At 40.6% G+C, this 19802-nt stretch overlaps 1 long non-coding RNA gene across 1 annotated transcript; it reads right to left on the reverse strand.

The window, feature by feature from the left end:
- Positions 1–7625: 7625 nt before the first annotated feature.
- LOC112128585 (uncharacterized) lies at positions 7626–19478 on the reverse strand. Its single transcript, XR_010136707.1, has 4 exons — positions 19276–19478; positions 16794–17003; positions 11588–11787; positions 7626–7673 (listed from the first exon to the last, which is right to left on the reverse strand). It is a non-coding gene; the product is annotated as an uncharacterized LOC112128585 (long non-coding RNA).
- Between the last annotated feature and the right edge of the window lie 324 nt (positions 19479–19802).

Below are 19802 nucleotides of genomic sequence, written 5' to 3' on the forward strand. Positions count from 1 at the left end.
GTCTCAGATTTGAGGGCAATAGGAACCGAAGCTGTTCTTTTCCTTACTTTTTTGATAACATACCTGAGAAGGCATGCTGCAAGTTTTAAGAGACAACAGCTCAAAAGAGAGCCCAGTACTCCCATCAGGACTCTGAACCGTAATGATTCTTGCATGTCTTTAAAAGTTTTGTTAAGAGCTTCAAAGAAAAAACAACAACACATTTGAGAGACTACCTTGGGAAGTCACTTGGTCTTTCTCATTCTTTTTTAACAGCTTTATTGGGATATAACTCATATACCATGCCATTTACCTAAAGTGTACAGTAGCACAATTCATTGCTATTCACAGAGTTATGCAACCACAATCAATTTTAGAAAATTTTCATCACCCCAAAAAGAAACCCAGTCCCATTAGTAATCTATTCCTTATCCCTACCCTCCTCCAGCTCTAGTCAACCACTAATCTACTTCTTGTCTGTATGGATTTGCCTTCTCCAAATGACAGCACACCTGGAATCTGCCCATTGTGTTAACTCTTCTGTAAGACTGTTTTCCCAAATGCAGTTACCATAAAACTACTCACTTGAGTAAAACAATTGGGTGTGAGTGAAGCATTTTATTAGGCATGCAGAAGTTTCAAAGGTGAGCTTTCTACCTAGTTATGAGAATTATTCTAAAAAGAAGCAGTAACTACCACAAAAGCCATACACAATGATATGACATTTCAAAGTATCCCACCCAGTCTTGCTCTTTATAGCTGGCTGACTTCAACCCCAACTCTAAAAGCCAATGCTCACTAGGAATTATCCCAGGCATCATTTCTCATTTATGGTCAACATTCCATTCACTGGAATCCCAAATAATTTCTGACTTCCCCTGATCCCTGGAGCTTTTTACTATGTTTGTAGTCTCACAATAATTGTTTCAGATCTTGTGGCAGAGATGGATAGTTGCCTCTCCAAATATATGTTCTCCTTCTCTACCTTAGTAAGAGAATCCCAATGTTTAACTAAGCACATAGCCACCTTATAGCTTCCCTTGCAACTATATGTAGCTCTATGACTAAGTTCTGCCCAATTATATGAGAGCAGAAATGTTGTATATAGCTTCAGAGACATGGTCCTAAGGGATAGAGGCATGCCTTTTCTTCATCTTCTTCCTCCTTCCTTCTGGCTTAATTCAGACACAGTGCTGAACAGCCATCTTCAATCATCTATTGAAAGTCACACATTGATAGAGAGAAACAGCCATCTTCAGCCATCTAATGGAAGTCACACATTGAGTTTGGCTGAGTAAAAACGTAGATCAAGTGTAGGTTTCTAGAATTACCTTAGGTGTCTAGACTATCTGCCACTCGACTTTTTACATGAAAGAGAAATCAACTTTTGAGGTACTGTTATTTGGGGGCTTTCTGTTAGTCACAGAGGAACCTAATTCTAGCTGGGACTCCTTTACCGTTTTTCAGGCCCTGACCCTTTTGTGCCTTCCACTACTGGCACATTCGCCACCTCCCTTGTAGAATTTTCTCTATAGAGTAACTTTGTACTATCCAGGTACCAGTATGCTAAAACCCTGGAAAGGCCTCTGAGGCATGTATCCTCAACATTTTTATCTCATATTCTTTTTTTTTCTTTTTATTATTATTATTATTATTATTATACTTTAGGCTCTATGGTACATGTGCGCAACGTGCAGGTAAGTTACATATGTATACATGTGCCGTGCTGGTGCGCTGCACCCACCAACTTGTCATCTAGCATTAGGTATATCTCCCAATGCGATCCCTCCCCCCTCCCCCCACCCCACAACAGTCCCCGAAGTGTGATGTTCCCCTTCCTGTGTCCATGTGTTCTCATTGTTCAATTCCCACCTATGAGTGAGAATATGCAGTGTTTGGTTTTTTGTTCTTGCGATAGTTTACTGAGAATGATGATTTCCAATTTCATCCATGTCCCTACAAAGGACGTGAACTCATCATTTTTTATGGCTGCATAGTATTCCATGGTGTATATGTGCCACATTTTCTTAATCCAGTCTATCATTGTTGGACATTTGGGTTGGTTCCAAATCTTTGCTATTGTGAATAATGCCGCAATAAACATACGTGTTCATGTGTCTTTATAGCAGCATGATTTATAGTCCTTTGGGTATATACCCAGTAATGGGATGGCTGGGTCAAATGGAATTTCTAGATCTAGATCCCTGAGGAATCGCAACACTGACTTCCACAAGGGTTGAACTAGTTTACAGTCCCACCAACAGTGTAAAAGTGTTCCTATTTCTCCACATCCTCTCCAGCACCTGTTGTTTCCTGACTTTTTAATGATTGCCATTCTAACTGGTGTGAGATGGTATCTCATTGTGGTTTTGATTTGCATTTTTCTGATGGCCAGTGATGGTGAGCATTTTTTCATGTGTTTTTTGGCTGCATAAATGTCTTCTTTTGAGAAGTGTCTGTTCATGTCCTTCGCCCACTTTTTGATGGGGTTGTTTGTTTTTTTCTTGTAAATTTGTTTGAGTTCATTGTAGATTCTGGATATTAGCCCTTTGTCAGATGAGTAGGTTGCGAAAATTTTCTCCCATTTTGTAGGTTGCCTGTTCACTCTGGTGGTAGTTTCCTTTGCTGTGCAGAAGCTCTTTAGTTTAATTAGATCCCATTTGTCAATTTTGGCTTGTGTTGCCATTGCTTTTGGTGTTTTAGACATGAAGTCCTTGCCCATGCCTATGTCCTGAATGGTAATGCCTAGGTTTTCTTCTAGGGTTTTTATGGTTTTAGGTCTAACATTTAAGTCTTTAATCCATCTTGAATTGATTTTTGTATAAGGTGTAAGGAAGGGATCCAGTTTCAGCTTTCTACATATGGCTAGCCAGTTTTCCCAGCACCATTTATTAAATAGGGAATCCTTTCCCCATTTCTTGTTTTTGTCAGGTTTGTCAAAGATCAGATAGTTGTAGATATGTGGCATTATTTCTGACGGCTCTGTTCTGTTCCATTGATCTATATCTCTGTTTTGGTACCAGTACCATGCTGTTTTGGTTACTGTAGCCTTGTAGTATAGTTTGAAGTCAGGTAGCGTGATGCCTCAAGCTTTGTTCTTTTGGCTTAGGATTGACTTGGCGATGCGGGCTCTTTTTTGGTTCCATATGAACCTTAAAGTAGTTTTTTCCAATTCTGTGAAGAAAATCATTGGTAACTTGATGGGGATGGCATTGAATCTGTAAATTACCTTGGGAAGGATGGCCATTTTCATGATATTGATTCTTCCTACCCATGAGCATGGAATGTTCTTCCATTTGTTTGTATCCTCTTTTATTTCCTTGAGCAGTGGTTTGTAGTTCTCCTTGAAGAGGTCCTTCACATCCCTTGTAAGTTGGATTCCTAGGTATGTTATTCTCTTTGAAGCAATTGTGAATGGGAGTTCACTCATGATTTGGCTCTCTGTTTGTCTGTTATTGATGTATAAGAATGCTTGTGATTTTTGTACATTGATTTTGTATCCTGAGACTTTGCTGAAGTTGCTTATCAGCTTAAGGAGATTTTGGGCTGAGACAATGGGGTTTTCTAGATATACTATCATGTCATCTGCAAACAGGGACAATTTGACTTCCTCTTTTCCTAATTGAATACCCTTGATTTCCTTCTCTTGCCTAATTGCCCTGGCCAGAACTTCCAACACTATGTTGAATAGAAGTGGTGAGAGAGGGCATCCCTGTCTTGTGCCAGTTTTCAAAGGGAATGCTTCCAGTTTTTGCCCATTCAGTATGATATTGGCTGTGGGTTTGTCATAAATAGCTCTTTTTATTTTGAGATACGACCCATCAATACCTAATTTATTGAGAGTTTTTAGCATGAAGGGTTGTTGAATTTTGTCAAAGGCCTTTTCTGCATCTATTGAGATAATCATGTGGTTTTTGACTTTGGTTCTGTTTATATGCTGGATTACGTTTATTGATTTGCGTATATTGAACCAGCCTTGCATCCCAGGGATGAAGCCCACTTGATCATGGTGGATAAGCTTTTTGATGTGCTGCTGGATTCTGTTTGCCAGTATTTTATTGAGGATTTTTGCATCAATGTTCATCAAGGATATTGGTCTAAAATTCTCTTTTTTTGTTGTGTCTCTGCCAGGCTTTGGTATCAGGATGATGCTGGCCTCATAAAATGAGTTAGGGAGGATTCCCTCTTTTTCTATTGATTGGAATAGTTTCAGAAGGAATGGTACCAGCTCCTCCTTGTACCTCTGGTAGAATTCGGCTGTGAACCCATCTGGTCCTGGACTTTTTTTGGTTGGTAAGCTATTGATTATTGCCACAATTTCAGCTCCTGTTATTGGTCTATTCAGAGATTCAACTTCTTCCTGGTTTAGTCTTGGGAGGGTGTATGTGTTGAGGAATTTATCCATTTCTTCTAGATTTTCTAGTTTATTTGCGTAGAGGTGTTTGTAATATTCTCTGATGGTAGTTTGTATTTCTGTGGGATCGGTGGTGATATCCCCTTTATCATTTTTTATTGCATCTATTTGATTCTTCTCTCTTTTTTTCTTTATTAATCTTGCTAGCGGTCTATCAATTTTGTTGATCCTTTCAAAAAACCAGCTCTTGGATTCATTTATTTTTTGAAGGGTTTTTTGTGTCTCTATTTCCTTCAGTTCTGCTCTGATTTTAGTTATTTCTTGCCTTCTGCTAGCTTTTGAATGTGTTTGCTCTTGCTTTTCTAGTTCTTTTAATTGTGATGTTAGGGTGTCAATTTTGGATCTTTCCTGCTTTCTCTTGTGGGCATTTAGTGCTATAAATTTCCCTCTACACACTGCTTTGAATGCGTCCCAGAGATTCTGGTATGTTGTGTCTTGGTTCTCATTGGTTTCAGAGAACATCTTTATTTCTGCCTTCATTTCATTACGTACCCAGTAGTCATTCAGGAGCAGGTTGTTCAGTTTCCATGTAGTTGAGTGGTTTTGAGTGAGATTCTTAATCCTGAGTTTTAGCTTGATTGCACTGTGATCTGAGAGATAGTTTGTTATAATTTCTGTTCTTTTACATTTATTGAGGAGAGCTTTATTTCGAAGTATATGGTCAATTTTGGAATAGGTGTGGTGTGGTGCTGAAAAAAATGTATATTCTGTTGATTTGGGGTGGAGAGTTCTGTAGATGTCTATTAGGTCTGCTTGGTGCAGAGCTGAGTTCAATTCCTGGGTATCCTTGTTGATTTTCTGTTTCGTTGATCTGTCTAATGTTGACAGTGGGGTGTTAAAGTCTCCCATTATTAATGTGTGGGAGTCTAAGTCTCTTTGTAGGTCACTCAGGACTTGCTTTATGAATCTGGGTGCTCCTGTATTGGGTGCATATATATTTAGGATAGTTAGCTCTTCTTGTTGAATTAATCCCTTTACCATTATGTAATGGCCTTCTTTGTCTCTTTTGATCTTTGTTGGTTTAAAGTCTGTTTTATCAGAGACTAGGATTGCAACCCCTGCCTTTTTTTGTTTTCCATTTGCTTGGTAGATCTTCCTCCATCCTTTTATTTTGAGCCTATGTGTGTCTCTGCACATGAGATGGGTTTCCTGAATACAGCACACTGATGGGTCTTGAGTCTTTATCCAATTTGCCAGTCTGTGTCTTTTAATTGGAGCATTTAGTCCATTTACATTTAAAGTTAATATTGTTATGTGTGAATCTGATCCTGTCATTATGATGTTAGCTGGTTATTTTGCTTGTTAGTTGATGCAGTCTCTTCCTAGTCTCGATGGTCTTTACATTTCGGTATGATTTTGCAGTGGCTGGTACCGGTTGTGCCTTTCCATGTTTAGCGCTTCCTTCAGGAGCTCTTTTAGGGCAGGCCTGGTGGTGACAAAATCTCTCAGCACTTGCTTGTCTGTAAAGTATTTTATTTCTCCTTCACTTAGGAAGCTTAGTTTGGCTGGATATGAAATTCTGGGTTGAAAATTCTTTTCTTTAAGAATGTTGAATATTGGCCCCCACTCTCTTCTGGCTTGTAGGGTTTCTGCCAAGAGATCCGCTGTTAGTCTGATGGGCTTCCCTTTGATGGTAACCCAACCTTCCTCTCTGGCTGCCCTTAACATTTTTTCCTTCATTTCAACTTTGGTGAATCTGACAATTATGTGTCTTGGAGTTGCTCTTCTCGAGGAGTATCTTTGTGGCGTTCTCTGTATTTCCTGAATCTGAATGTTGGCCTGCCTTGCTAGATTGGGGACGTTCTCCTGGATAATATCCTGCAGAGTGTTTTCCAACTTGTTTCCATTCTCCCCGTCACTTTCAGGTACACCAATCAGACGTAGATTTGGTCTTTTCACATAGTCCCACATTTCTTGGAGGCTTTGCTCGTTTCTTTTTATTCTTTTTTCTCTAAACTTCCCTTCTCGCTTCATTTCATTCATTTCATCTTCCAGGGCTGATACCCTTTCTTCCATTTGATCGCATCGGCTCCTGAGGCTTCTGCATTCTTCATGTAGTTCTCGAGCCTTGGTTTTCAGCTCCATCAGCTCCTTTAAGCGCTTCTCTGTATTGGTTATTCTAGTTATACATTCTTCTAAATTTTTTTCAAAGTTTTCAACTTCTTTGCCTTTGGTTTGAATATCCTCCCGTAGCTTGGAGTAATTTGATTGTGTGAAGCCTTCTTCTCTCAGCTCGTCAAAATCATTCTCCATCCAGGTTTGTTCCGTTGCTGGTGAGGAACTGCGTTCCTTTGGAGGAGGAGAGGTACTCTGCTTTTTAGAGTTTCCAGTTTTTCTGCTCTGTTTTTTCCCCATCTTTGTGGTTTTATCTACTTTTGGTCTTTGATGATGGTGATGTACAGAAGGGTTTTTGGTGTGGATGTCCTTTCTGTTAGTTTTCCTTCTAACAGACAGGACCCTCAACTGCAGGTCTGTTGGAGTACCTGGCCGGCCGTGTGAGGTGTCAGTCTGCCCCTGCTGGGGGGTGCCTCCCAGTTAGGCTGCTCGGGGGTCAGGGGTCAGGGACCCACTTGAGGAGGCAGTCAGCCCGTTCTCAGATCTCCAGTTGCATGCTGGGAGAACCACTGCTCTCCTCAAAGCTGTCAGACAGGGACATTTAAGTCTGCAGAGGTTACTGCTGTCTTTTTGTTTGTCTGTGCCCTGCCCCCAGAGGTGGAGCCTACAGAGGCAGGCAGGCCTCCTTGAGCTGTGGTGGGCTCCACCCAGTTCAAGCTTCCTGGCTGCTTTGTTTACCTAAGCGAGCCTGGGCAATGGCGGGCGCTCCTCCCCCAGCCTGGCTGCCGACTTGCTGTTTGATCTCAGACTGCTGTGCTAGCAATCAGCGAGACTCCGTGGGCGTAGGACCCTCTGAGCCAGGTGCGGGCTATACTCTCCTGGGGCACCGTTTCCTAAGCCCGTCGGGAAAGGTATTCGGGTGGGAGTGGCCCGATTTTCAGGGGCCCTCTGTCACCCCTGGAAAGGGAACTCCCTGACCCCTTGTGCTTCCCGAGTGAGGCAATGCCTCGCCCCTGCTTCGGCTGGCGCACGGTGCACTCACCCACTGACCTGCGCCTACTGTCTGGCACTCCCTAGTGAGATGAACACGGTACCTCAGATGGAAATGCAGAAATCACCCGTCTTCTGCGTCGCTCGCGCTGGGAGCTGTAGACCGGAGCTGTTCCTATTCAGCCATCTTGGCTCCTCCCCCCTCTCATATTCTTAAAAAAGAAATCCTTGGACACTAAGAAAGGAAAATTAGATTCACTAATGAGAGCTAATAAAGTCTTCATGAAAAAAAAAAATACTTTCAAGATAATGGATGAAAACTAAATAATAAAGCTGGAGGCAGAGATCTTTCCAAACATAGGGAGCAAAGTGCTTGGAGACTACAAGCCCTCAAATGTGTTTGGGAAAAAACAATCATCTAATTTCTCTATGTAATTTCCCTCTTCGGTAAATAGAAATTTGGCTGGAAACATTGATTGAGCCCCTATTCTTGAGAGACTTTATGAGGCTTGTACCTCTCTGCCTGGGCTATTATCAAACTACTTGAAGACTTTCCAGTCATCTCAATCTTCTCCTCCAAATAGCAAATATGACCTTCCTAAAATGCCATTCTGACCATGTCCCCCCCTACTGAACCTCCCTCAGTGACTTCCCCTTGTTCTTCAGGTAAAGTCACAATTATCAACATGGCCTCCAAGGTCTGCAGCACCTGGCCTCTGCCCACATTTCAGCTGAGCTCCCCCTCACCACCTCTTGGCCATGTCATTTTCTTTTTGTTCCTTCATCATGTCAAATTTCTTCTCAGCTGGGTGTCTTTCCTTATGCCGTTCCTCTTACTTACTCTTCTCTCACTGTTATAATTTCCTGTGTTTCAATCAACCATCATCCAAGTCTAGGCTTAAAACATGACTTCCTAGTCCTACTAGACCAGATGGGGCCAGGTTCAGCCCGGTATATGCTCTCAGAAAAACCTTATACTTATCCGTTATCTCTTGTATCACAATCGTAAGTTATTTTTGTAACTATTTCTTAAATGTCTATTTTCCCTACTGAGGCATGACACCAGTAATTATGTCTGTCTTTCTCTTGATTGTATTTCTAGAACCTAAAATAGTTCCTGGACCAGATTAAATTCTGATAAATATTTGTGAATAAATGAAGGGCAGAAATATGATCAGAACTGTTCTCTCTCTAGATCTATCTATCTATCCTGCCATAATCCTTGGTGATATGGTTTGGCTCTGTTTCCCCACCCAAATCTCATCTTGAATTGTAATCCCCATGTGTCAGGGTAGGGACCTGATGGGAGGTGATTGAATCATGGGGGCAGATTTGCTTCTTGATCATGATAGCAAGTGAGTTCTCACAAGATCTAGGTGTTTGAAAGTATGTGGCACTTCCCCCTTCACTCTCTCTCTCCTGGTTCACCATGGTAAGACATGCCTACTTCCCCTTTGCCTTCTGCCATGATTGTAAGTTTCCTGAGGCCTCCCAATCATGCCTCTCATTAAGCCTACAGAACTGTGAGTCAATTAAACCTCTTCTTCAAAAATTACCTAGTCTCAGGTAGTTTTTTATAGCAGTGTAAAAACAGACTAATTCACATGGGGACTAGAGACAGCTAATTCCGTAAATTAAAAAAGAAGTACCTAAATAAGCTACACTAAAATTATCTGAGACTGTATATTTATGCTTCTATTTCCATCATGGGATAGCAAGTTTCTCAATGGCAAGAACATGTGTATTTAACTGTCTGGTACATAGTCATCATTTACCGCAATATACAAAGCAACTTACGTCTCTAGAAAGTATGTTGGCCCTTTATCCTCATCTATTTGACCTCTCAGCATTCTGCCCCTGGTCCTCTCCACCAGTGACAGTACTAAGGCCCACAGACTTGAAGACCACCTAAAAGCTGATGATTTACCAGACTGGAACTCTGGTTTCAATGCTTAGCATCTGTGGTAGCATCTCAAATGTAAGAGAATTAGTAGTTCTGTCTTTTCCTCTATCCCTTAAAAGCTGTTTGTTCCATGTATCCTTCATTTCAGAAAATGGCATCACCATCCTCTAAGTTCTTGCTATGGCCTGAATATTTGTGCCTCCCCTCAAATTTATATATTGAAGCCCTTATTCCCAGTAGATGCTGGAGGTAATTAGGTCATGGAGGTAATTAGGTCATGAATGAGATTAGTGTCCTTATAAGAAGGGACACAAGAGATGATTTCTCTATCCACCATGTGAGGACACAGCAAGAAGGTAGTCATGTGTAAACCAGAAAGGGGGTCCTCTCCAGGAAATGCATTGGTTGGCACGCACCTTGATCGTGGACTTCTCAGCCTGCAGACTGTGAGGAATCATTTCTGTTGTTTAAGCCCTGCAGTCTATTTTACTTGTTATGGCAGCTGATGAAGCTAATGCTCAAGATAAAATCCTGGTTACTTACCTTGCTATTATGCCTCATGTCTAAACCATAAGCAGGCTCTTCAGTCCTACTTAAGGAGCATACCCAGAATGCATTGAACTCATTTTATCTTTACTGTCATTGTCCTCATCACAGACCCATCATCCTCCATTCCTCCAGGGGCAGCCACACTGGTTTCTTTGCCCTCTCTAGTGATCCTTCTACCTATTTCCACACAGAAAACAGGACAATCTTCTAAAATTGCAAATTAGATCATATCATAGGTTAGAACACTTTAATTGTTCTCAATGGACTTTGGGGAAAACAAACAAACAAACAAAAAAACACCCAAACATTGGAACTCTTTTTCAGAGTGTATGACATGGCCTATGACATTCTAGAAGATCTGACCTCCTCACTAGTCTCTAGTCTCATCTGGGATGCTTTCCCATCACCTGTTTTGTTCCAGCCACATTGGTCATTGTTCTTTCCTTCAAATACACTATTATCTTATTTACTTATTTTCTAGTTTTGTTGTTGTTGCTTTTTTTCTTTTTCTGAAACAGGATCTTGCTCTGTCACCCAGGCTGGAGTGCAGTGGTGCAATCGTAGCTCACTGCTTGAACTTGAACTTTGAGCTCAAGCAATCCTCCCACCTCAGCCTCCTGAGTAGCTGGGGCTACCGGCATACTCCGCTATGCCTGGTTTATCTTTTTTAGTTTGAGTATAGACGAGGTCTTGCTACATAGCCCAGGCTGGTGTTTTCTAGTTTTCGTTTGTTTGTTTGTTTGTTTTTTGAGATGGACTCTCACTCTGTCATCCAGGCTGGAGTGCAGTGGTATGATCTCGGCTCACTGCAACCTCTACCTGCTGAGTTCAGGCGATTCTTCTGCCTCGGCCTCTTGAGTAGCTGGGATTACAGGCACACGCCACCATGCCCAGCTAATTTTTGTATTTTTAGTGGAGACGGGGTTTTACCATATTGCCTAGGCTGGTCTCAAACTCCTGACCTCATGATCCGCCCACCTTGGCCTCCCAAAGTGCTGGGATTACAAGTGTGAGCCACCGTAGTTTTTTACTACACCCCCTCTAGTTTTTACTACACCCCCTCACTAGACCATTAGCTTCTTGAGGCAATGGATCTGTTTTTCTTTTCACTATCCTTTCTCCAGCACTTAGAGCAGGACCTGCACTGTAACAGGCCCTTAGCAGATATTTGTTGAATGAATTAATTACTAGAAAATGAGTGCTTGTAGAAGTAGGCTGAATTGAATGAGAGAAGTAATGACAGAAGGAGAAATAATAGCACACCCTTGGAAAAGAAATTGGTGAGGAAAGAAATCACACAACAAAAGGTAAAACTTTAAGAGATTCTGGATGTTAGGTTTTAATAAGTTTGGATCATGCACCCCTTTACAAATGTTATGACATTGTATGACCCATATTTTCAGGGTGCTCCTTGGATACTCTGAATCTCAATCAAGATCCTCTCGGCAAGGGTCATGGATGCCAGAATAATAATTTCTAGAAGGTGATCAGTGACAGCTTTACCCTCTGGGGGAACACTTAGTTTCTGAAGATTAGCCTCCATTTTACATTGCCACTTTTTTGACGTGTCAACCATTATCTCAAATTCCCCCTTTAGATAGACAAAAATGAGAGTACCCAGCTGGTGCTGTATTAACCTTGAGAAATTTTAGGTTAGGTAAGGTTGTGTAGGATAAAATATGAAACAAAAAAATTACCTTAAGAATGTGTTTCCCACAGTGGAGTTCCTCCAGATACAGCCAACTTTGCTAGGTTTCACTTAATTATAATTAAAATATCATTATTAAAATTTCTCAGGAATTACACTGTGCTCATAGCTTCCAGAAAGAAGTAAATTATTGTCAAACTTTGTGGATATAGATCCTTGGGTCGAGTATAGTTTTTCCACTGGATTAGTCTAAAAGGTAAAAGAAAATGCATGTCTTTAGAGCATTTCCTCTTGTGCTCATCAAATATACAGTGTGTTGAAGGCCTGGGAGGCCATCCAACCTCCTACCTGTTGGATTACACTAGGATAGTGTCACATTTTACTAACACTCCCTAGAAAACCTTATTTTAGAAACATTTTCCGCCTCATTTTATCTGAGTTTGCTCAAGGAACTGAAATCGTCGTGTGCTGAGCTCAATGCCATGTGCAAGGTCTCTGACTAGCACACAGAAAACTCTAAGGAATTGTAATTCAGTGATTCTTGCCATCTGCAAGGCTATGGAATTCAGGTGCCCACAGGAAGGAATGGAGAGGTTTTTCCAGCCTGACCATATCAGCCGTCTCACCACAAGAACCTTCTGTTTTGGCTGTCGTCCCTCTATCAGACTCAGGCTGTTCTTTATGGCCAACTGTGAGTTTAACGTGTCTGGTTTACATTCTGTTGGCAAAATGTTTCTCTCAGTTCCAAGCTCCTTTCCTTCCATCCGATGGCTTGACTGCTTTGTATTCATGTTTGTTTTTTAAGAGGAGGAAGGATGGGTGGACATTAGGGACCGTAAAACAACTCTAGAAGTTGACATTCACAAAGTAGTGAAATTAATACTAATAAGGAGAAAGACAGGCACTGATAGTGCAGCAGAGAAAATCCAACAAGTAGGATCAGAGGTGTAAGGATGTGGTAGGTGATTAAATAATTATGTGAGTGTGGAGTGGGCAGTAACTAACCATTTTACTTTTAATTTTTTTTGGTGAATTAAGCAGAAGTTTTAATGACTGTCCCTTTCTCATATTTGTGAGGCGTGGGCTGCTATAAGCTATAGTACCGTGGCAAAGGGCTTAGTGGGGAGGAAAACAGTTTTAAAATTTCTCTTAGAACCCAGCCCACTGGAATTATGAAAGCAGCCTCAGTAAGTAAGATAGACTTGCATGCGTCCAGTTACAGAGGTGTAGGAAAAGGAATGACTCTAGTTACTGGAAACTAGTATTTGCATTGGACAACATTATTATTTGAATTGGATGGTGGAGGCAAAGGTACATCTTAACTTTATCAAACATGTTTCAGATGCAATTCTTAATTCCTCCCCTTAAGGCCATTATGCTTGTGGATACAGGATGATAGTTAATACTTTTAAAACACATTTTAAAAAATTACCTTTAAGCTCCTCAAGTATTCTAAGGATATTCTTAATCTCCTTAAGAATTCCAACAATAATTTGTTTGCAGGTCAAAGACTGACACCTGTTATATCCTATTGCTGATTATTTTACAAAAGTAATTTAGTTATAGAGGCTGCTATAAAAGCATGCCTCACTAATTTTGTGTGCCTAAAAGAATCAGAGAAACATGCTTAAGAAAATATTTTCCCTCCCCAGGGAGTAAAACAGGCTGGGCTGTGCCCATCTAGCAAGGTAGCTTGCATTTTAAGGTTACATTCACTGGGATGAAAAAATATTTTAGTTCAGGTAATTTCTGAAGATTACTCAGTTAAAGGTAAAGGAAATATCTTCCTCAGAATAAGAGGAGCTCAGCATTTAAGGGACCTGCTTTTCTAAGTTCTCCTTCCCTTCCATTTTTATCAGCTGGATTGAGAGTGGGTGGTTCTCACTGATCACCACCAGGGATAGCTCAGAGCGCTGAGCCTTTGCAGCTTAGTAACTTGCAGGAAGCGCTTCCCTGTTCACTCACAGGCACATCACGCTTCAGTCTCCCTAGGGAGGGTGCACTCGAGGTTTGAGCGTGGGGGTGGAAATGGAGGCGTTTCCGTTCTATTTTGGTTTCTCCTACTGACTGGCTGCTCAGCTGTTCATGAGTCATCCTAACCTCAAAATCTGTCATTAAAACAGAAATAATGATACCTATTTTCTGTGCCTTACATGAATTGCGTGAAGACATTATTCATATTTCTGAAATACATGTGAGAATTAGTCAAGGTTAGCTGTAAGAAAAAGTACAATGGAATTGTTTTTAATCCATGATAGCTATGCTTTTATCATTTAGATTTTGAGAATTCTCTGTACTGAAAAATGAAGAATGAGAAGAGATCCTCATAAGGGTTAAATTTGACAAAACACTTATTTGATGAACTGGATTAAGATACATACAGTTTTTTTAAATATATGGCATAAGAATGTATTTATTCAAATGTTCACTTAATAACATTTTATTGAGCATCCTGGCATTGACTTAGACACTAGAATTACCACTATGACACAGAACCTCTCCTAAAGGAGACCACTAGAAACAAGACTACATGATTCTAGGTGACTGCATATGCAAATCTGGTGATATTTGCGAGATGTGCATTTTAATATCATCTATACCAGTGATTCTTAAAACAGAGATTAGGAACTTCGGAGAGAAAGAATTCAGCTTCATGGGAAGAAAAAAAATCTACATTTATTGTGAATATGTTTTTCTACAGCTTATTTTATGTTACTTAGTTGTTCTTTTTCTAAGCTTGTAAGTTTAATGTTTATATTTTACTCATTTATATTTAGAAATAAAAACATTAAAAGACGTTAAGTTTGTCTCTGGATACCATTTTGTCCATATTCTATATATTGCTTTTCCTATTTAGTGCTGTCGGTATTATGTAATAAATGCTCTATAATTGAAACTTTTATTAGGTGATCCTATTAACATTTCTAAATGATAACATGCCTGTGGTTTCGTTTTTGCTGTCAGCATCCAGCAAGCTTACATAAGCAGATTTGTTTGCAATAGCAGTTTCTTTTGTCTTTGTCGTAAAGTGCAAGTTCCTCATGTGAATTGTTATGTACTTGATCTCTGGCTAGGAAGAGTGTTTTACAGCAGCCCCATTTAATTCTTCCTGGTCCATCCATGCACAGGCTTCTACCACATTAAGCATCTTTACTACACACTCCTGTAACCAGACTTCTGCCAAACTGGGCAGTCTTTATAGCAGGCCCCTACAAACAATAAAAGCAAGTTTATTTATTTGGGTTTGGAGGACAAAAATAGAAATGGAACCAACTACCTCTTCTTTATTCTCTCATTCTAGGTCCAAGAGAAGATACCCTCACAAATTGGCATTCTCTCCTTGGGATAGATGGGAGAACTCTGTGTGTGATATTATTGACCTGTCTTGGACTTGAGCTCAGTTATGTGGTTTCCTCTATTTCCTGTCCTGGGAAGAGATGAAAGAGTAGCCCTGAGCCTCTGTGCAGCAGCATCCAGACACTGTGGCTAGAATTCCAAATTCTAGCCCAGTCTATGAGCTGGGCTTAGATCTTTGATTATGTTGCCCTTCCCTCCCAAACAGGGCTGCCTCCTCAGTGGTTCCTCTCTCCCAATCTTGTCACATGACATATGTGGTTCCTTTCTTAGTCCTTTATTTCCTCTACCAAACATCCATTCAGAGAGCAGTAGGATTCTAATTATTATTGTCACAATGGTTTTAGCTCATTTAGTAGAAATAAAATTTATAAAATATTTATAAATAAATAAATTTATTCTTTTAGCTAGCTCATGCTGACCAATATGTAAGGTATTTTTTGGTTCATGATATATTTTGAGCCAAAACACACTTGCCATCTGAACCCTAAACACATAAGTAGGATGTTTCCCTTTCTTTTGCTAAGGGACAAATTTCACGATAATATTTTGCGCAAAGTGAACATACACAGGTGAGCATTTTCCTTCCATTCTCACCTCTCAAAGTAAGATAATGAAAAAACCTTAGAAATTTGTACAAGAACTTAATTGAAATTAGATTTTTAAAAAATTAGATAATTCTCAATTCTCTGCTTCTAATTCACCAGATTTTGCATGCTCCTTTGGGCATTCTCTTTTTCTCCTCACAGTTTCTTGGTTCCCATCACACAAAATGATCCTTGCTAAAGGTATCAGGATCAAACCCTAACCTCTCATTCTTCAACTGTCCATTTAAATTCCATCAATAGGCTCATGCAAATTATAGATGTTGTGAACAATTCTTTTATTGGGAGAAATTGAAAGAACACTATTTTAACAGTTTAAAGTAATCAGCATCAAATTAACCTTGCTTAGTCCTGTTCTCAACTAGCAGCTAGTCTTCTGACCAGTCCCATGACCAAAGGCCCACATTTGTCACCAATAGCTAAATATCTGACATAGCCATCTTTGAGTATTTACCTGGAAAACCTACTCATCCTTTTCATTCTATTCCTTTATCTTCATTCTCTCATCCATTCTCTTATGCTTTGGCATTCTACCCACTACCTCTTCATTAGTTAAGTGGTTGTTTCTTTCTATCTAGCCAGACTTCCTGGTGCCAATTCATGTCCTGACCAAATTTTTGCCTCTCACCTCCTGCTTCCCTTTCCTCCATCGTCATGTTCATACTGGCTTTCTCCTGAGACATCATCTGTAACTTCTTTAAGGACTTTCCTTATGTTTATGACCTATTTAAGGGGCCACCTATCACCCACATCATGCTATTTTTAGCACTAGGAAAGGTGGAAACTGCTCAGAATATTTATCATGTGTCTTTAACAGGATCTTAATTTTCATGTACTACTTCTGAAGATACATTATAAGAGAATTCCAAACTGCGGAACAAAGGGTAAGTCTACAAAGGTGCTCAGTGTCTTCATTTATAACAGAAAAATAATTAGAATATGCTAGCCACAAAAGAGTATTTAATAAAGAATAATAAACCACCCAATATACCTTAATGCAACTATTAAAATTATGTTTCTAAAGAGAAAGCACTGTAATTATATGGAAATATCACTACAGCATTATGGTAATTTTTTAAAAAATATAAGATTTACTTTATAGAGCATAACTAAGTCTTGTTTGCTTGCCTGTTTAACTTAGTCATAGAAGCCAAGACTGGAAAGAATAGAAGCAAGATAAATGTGAGTAACTGACTATCACATTGAAAGCCTACTTTCAATTTTTCTTCATTTTCTAAATTTCTCTAATGATTACTGTGGTAGACAACCTCTAACATGGTCCCTTGTTGTACTCACCTCGTGCAATTCACACCTGGATATTATCTCCTCTTGTTGAGGGTGAGCTGTACTTGTTTCTAATCAATAGATTGTGGTCAAGATGATGGGATGTCACTTTCATAAATAGATTACAAAGGATTGTGACTTATATCTTGCTAGCAGACTTTCTTTATCACCTTCTTGGCTTTCATGCTTTGATAAACAAGCTGCCATCTGGGAGAGGCCCACCTGGCAAGGAATTGAGGACAGCCTCTGGTCAACAGCCAACAAGGAACAGAGGGCCTCAGCCCAACAACCTGCAAAGAAAATGAATGCTGCCAAAACCACCTATTGAGCTTGGAAATGGCATCAATCAAGCCTTCCTCAGCCAAGCCTTCTGATGAGACTGCAGACTTTGATTGAAGACTTGTTAGAGAACATAAAGCAGAAGAGCCAGTTAAGCTGTACTCAGATTCCTGACCCTTGGAAACTGTGAGACAATAAAAGTGTGCTGTTTTCAACTGCTAAATATTGGAGTTATTTGTTACAGAGCAATAACCAACTAGCATATGAAAGTATTATTTTTATAACACAGTAGTAAACTTCTTTTAAAAAGGATATTCAAATACAATAAATTTGAAATGGTAAAGGACTTTGTGAACATTGTATCAGTGCATTTTCACACTGCTATGAAGAAATACCCATGACTGGGCAATTTATAAAGGAAAAAGGTTTAATTGACCCACGGTTCCACATGGCTGGGGAGGCTTCAGGAAACTTACAATCATAGCAGAAGACAAAGGGAAAGCAAGGCACTTTCTTTGGGAGGCCGAGGTAGGTGGATCATGATGTCAGGAGTTCAAGACCAGCCTGGCCAACATAGTGAAACCCCGTCTCTACTAAAAATACAAAAAAAGTAGCCCAGTGGTGCAGGCGCCTGCAATCCCAGCTACTTGGGAGGCTGAGGCAAGGAGAATCACTTGAATCTGGGAGGTAGAGGTTGCAAAGAGCTGAGATTGTGCCACTGCACTCCAGCCTGGGCAACAGTGCGAGACTCCATCTCAAAAAACAAACAAACAAACAAACAAGGCACCTTCTTCACAAAGCAGCAGGAAGGAGAAATGCAGAGCAAATGGTGAAAAAGCCCCTTAGAAAACCATCAGGTCTTGGCCAGGCATGATGGTTCACGCCTGTAATCCCAGCACTTCGGGAGGCCAAAGCAGGCAGATCACCTGAGGTAGGAGTTTGAGACCCGCCTGGCCAACATGGTGAAACCCCATCTCTACTAAAAATACAAAAATTAGCCAGGCATGGTGGCATGCACCTGCAATCCCAGCTACTCCAGAGGCTGAGACAGGAGAATCGCTTGAACCTGGGAAGCAGAGGTTGCAGTGGGCCAAGATCATGCCACTGCACTCCAGCCTGGGCAACAGAGCAAGACTGTCCAAAAAAAAAGAGAGAGAGAAAAGAAAACCATCAGATCTCATGATAATTCGCTCACTGTCATGAGAACAGCATGAGGGAAACTCCTCCATGATCTAATCATGCGGTCCCTCCCCCAATACACGGGGATTACAATTCAGATTACAATTCAAGATGAGATTCGGGTGAGGACACAGGGCCAGACCATATCAAACATCTCCTACAAGGTGACCCTTAGAAGCCGACTCCCTGACTGGAAGAGAGGGAAAGGGAGAGAGTGGCTGTCATCACTGCACAGCACAGAATATTCACACAAGCCCACAGGGGTATGGGGTCATCGTGGGTGCTTCAATATTAGCGTTTTTATCCTTCTGCTGCTCTCCCAGAAGACTTGCTGATCTGGAAAGTAGAACACGCATCCTGGAATTTAAAACCTGTCACAAATGTATTTGGGAGAAAACTTCACTCTCCTGTAAGGGTTTGCCTCCCAGGAAAGAAGGAACATGAGACTGTAATACCAATGAGACTGCAATACCAATGAGACTGCAAAGTGAGACGGTAGTGATGGAACAAAAGGACTCTAGTGTTGACCATGATGTTATCTGAGGAGGTCATACAGAGGAGCCTTCAGAGAGGAGCTGCAGAGGACCTTTCCAACCTCCACCTCTGAGGGCTGACCCAGGAGGGTTCCCCTGAGGGTGAGCTCCTGGATCTATAGATTGTACTGGATAGGGCATGAAATTCTTCATCCTTGACCACTGAATCCTTCTTTAACCAGTCTTATCAGAAGGAAAGATGTAATTAGAGTTTGGGAAAGGGGTGAGAAATGGCATTCAAGAGAGCATGTCTGTATGATTTTGTATGTCAGAACTTTCTACAACCAGGCATTTTGAACTTTTAAAACTGTATATGTATATAGGTATTCATCTGAATCAGGCAGGAGCTCAAGGAAGAGGGAGAAGGACTCAGATAAGTGGCTGAGTAGACCCAGGCAAGGATGTAAGAGTGCGTTCTTGTTCTTTATAAATTAATTCTGCCCACTTTTCCTCCCACTCTTGGCTCTACCCCACATAAGTACCTCCATACAGCTGAGCATTACCTCTTTTTAGCACTGTGTCCACTTCAACTTCTGGCTTTCATCTTGAGGCCAAGTCCATTTCCTACTGGAGAATCCAGTCTCATTCATATCATCATTTGGCCACAATTCCTGAAGCATTGCTGCACGTACCTTCCAGTAAAAGGGAAACAGATAATATAGCTCTTTCTAAAGACACGACTTGAGTTTTGGAGACACAATTTGTTCTAATATACAAGACAGATGGGAAATACACATTCTTAGTGATTGCCTGAGTCACCGACATTTAGAATGTTTCCTTTCAGCAATTGTGAAAATTGCTGTGGGGAAAATGCATCACCATTCAGGAGTGTGTGAAGGACAAGCAGTCACAGAGTAATAGTCAGACCCTCTCAGAGCCCAGTCATGGATTAAAACTGAAACTCACAGATACAATATCGTCACTACAAATTTTGCTTATAAATGACATCTGTTAATTTTTTCCCTATTAGTTCTATATTAGTCACCTTGGGCTACCATAATGAAATGTCATAGTTTAAACAACAGAAATT

The sequence above is a fragment of the Pongo abelii genome, chromosome 14, assembly GCF_028885655.2.
Source record: "Pongo abelii isolate AG06213 chromosome 14, NHGRI_mPonAbe1-v2.0_pri, whole genome shotgun sequence".
NCBI lineage: Eukaryota > Metazoa > Chordata > Mammalia > Primates > Hominidae > Pongo > Pongo abelii.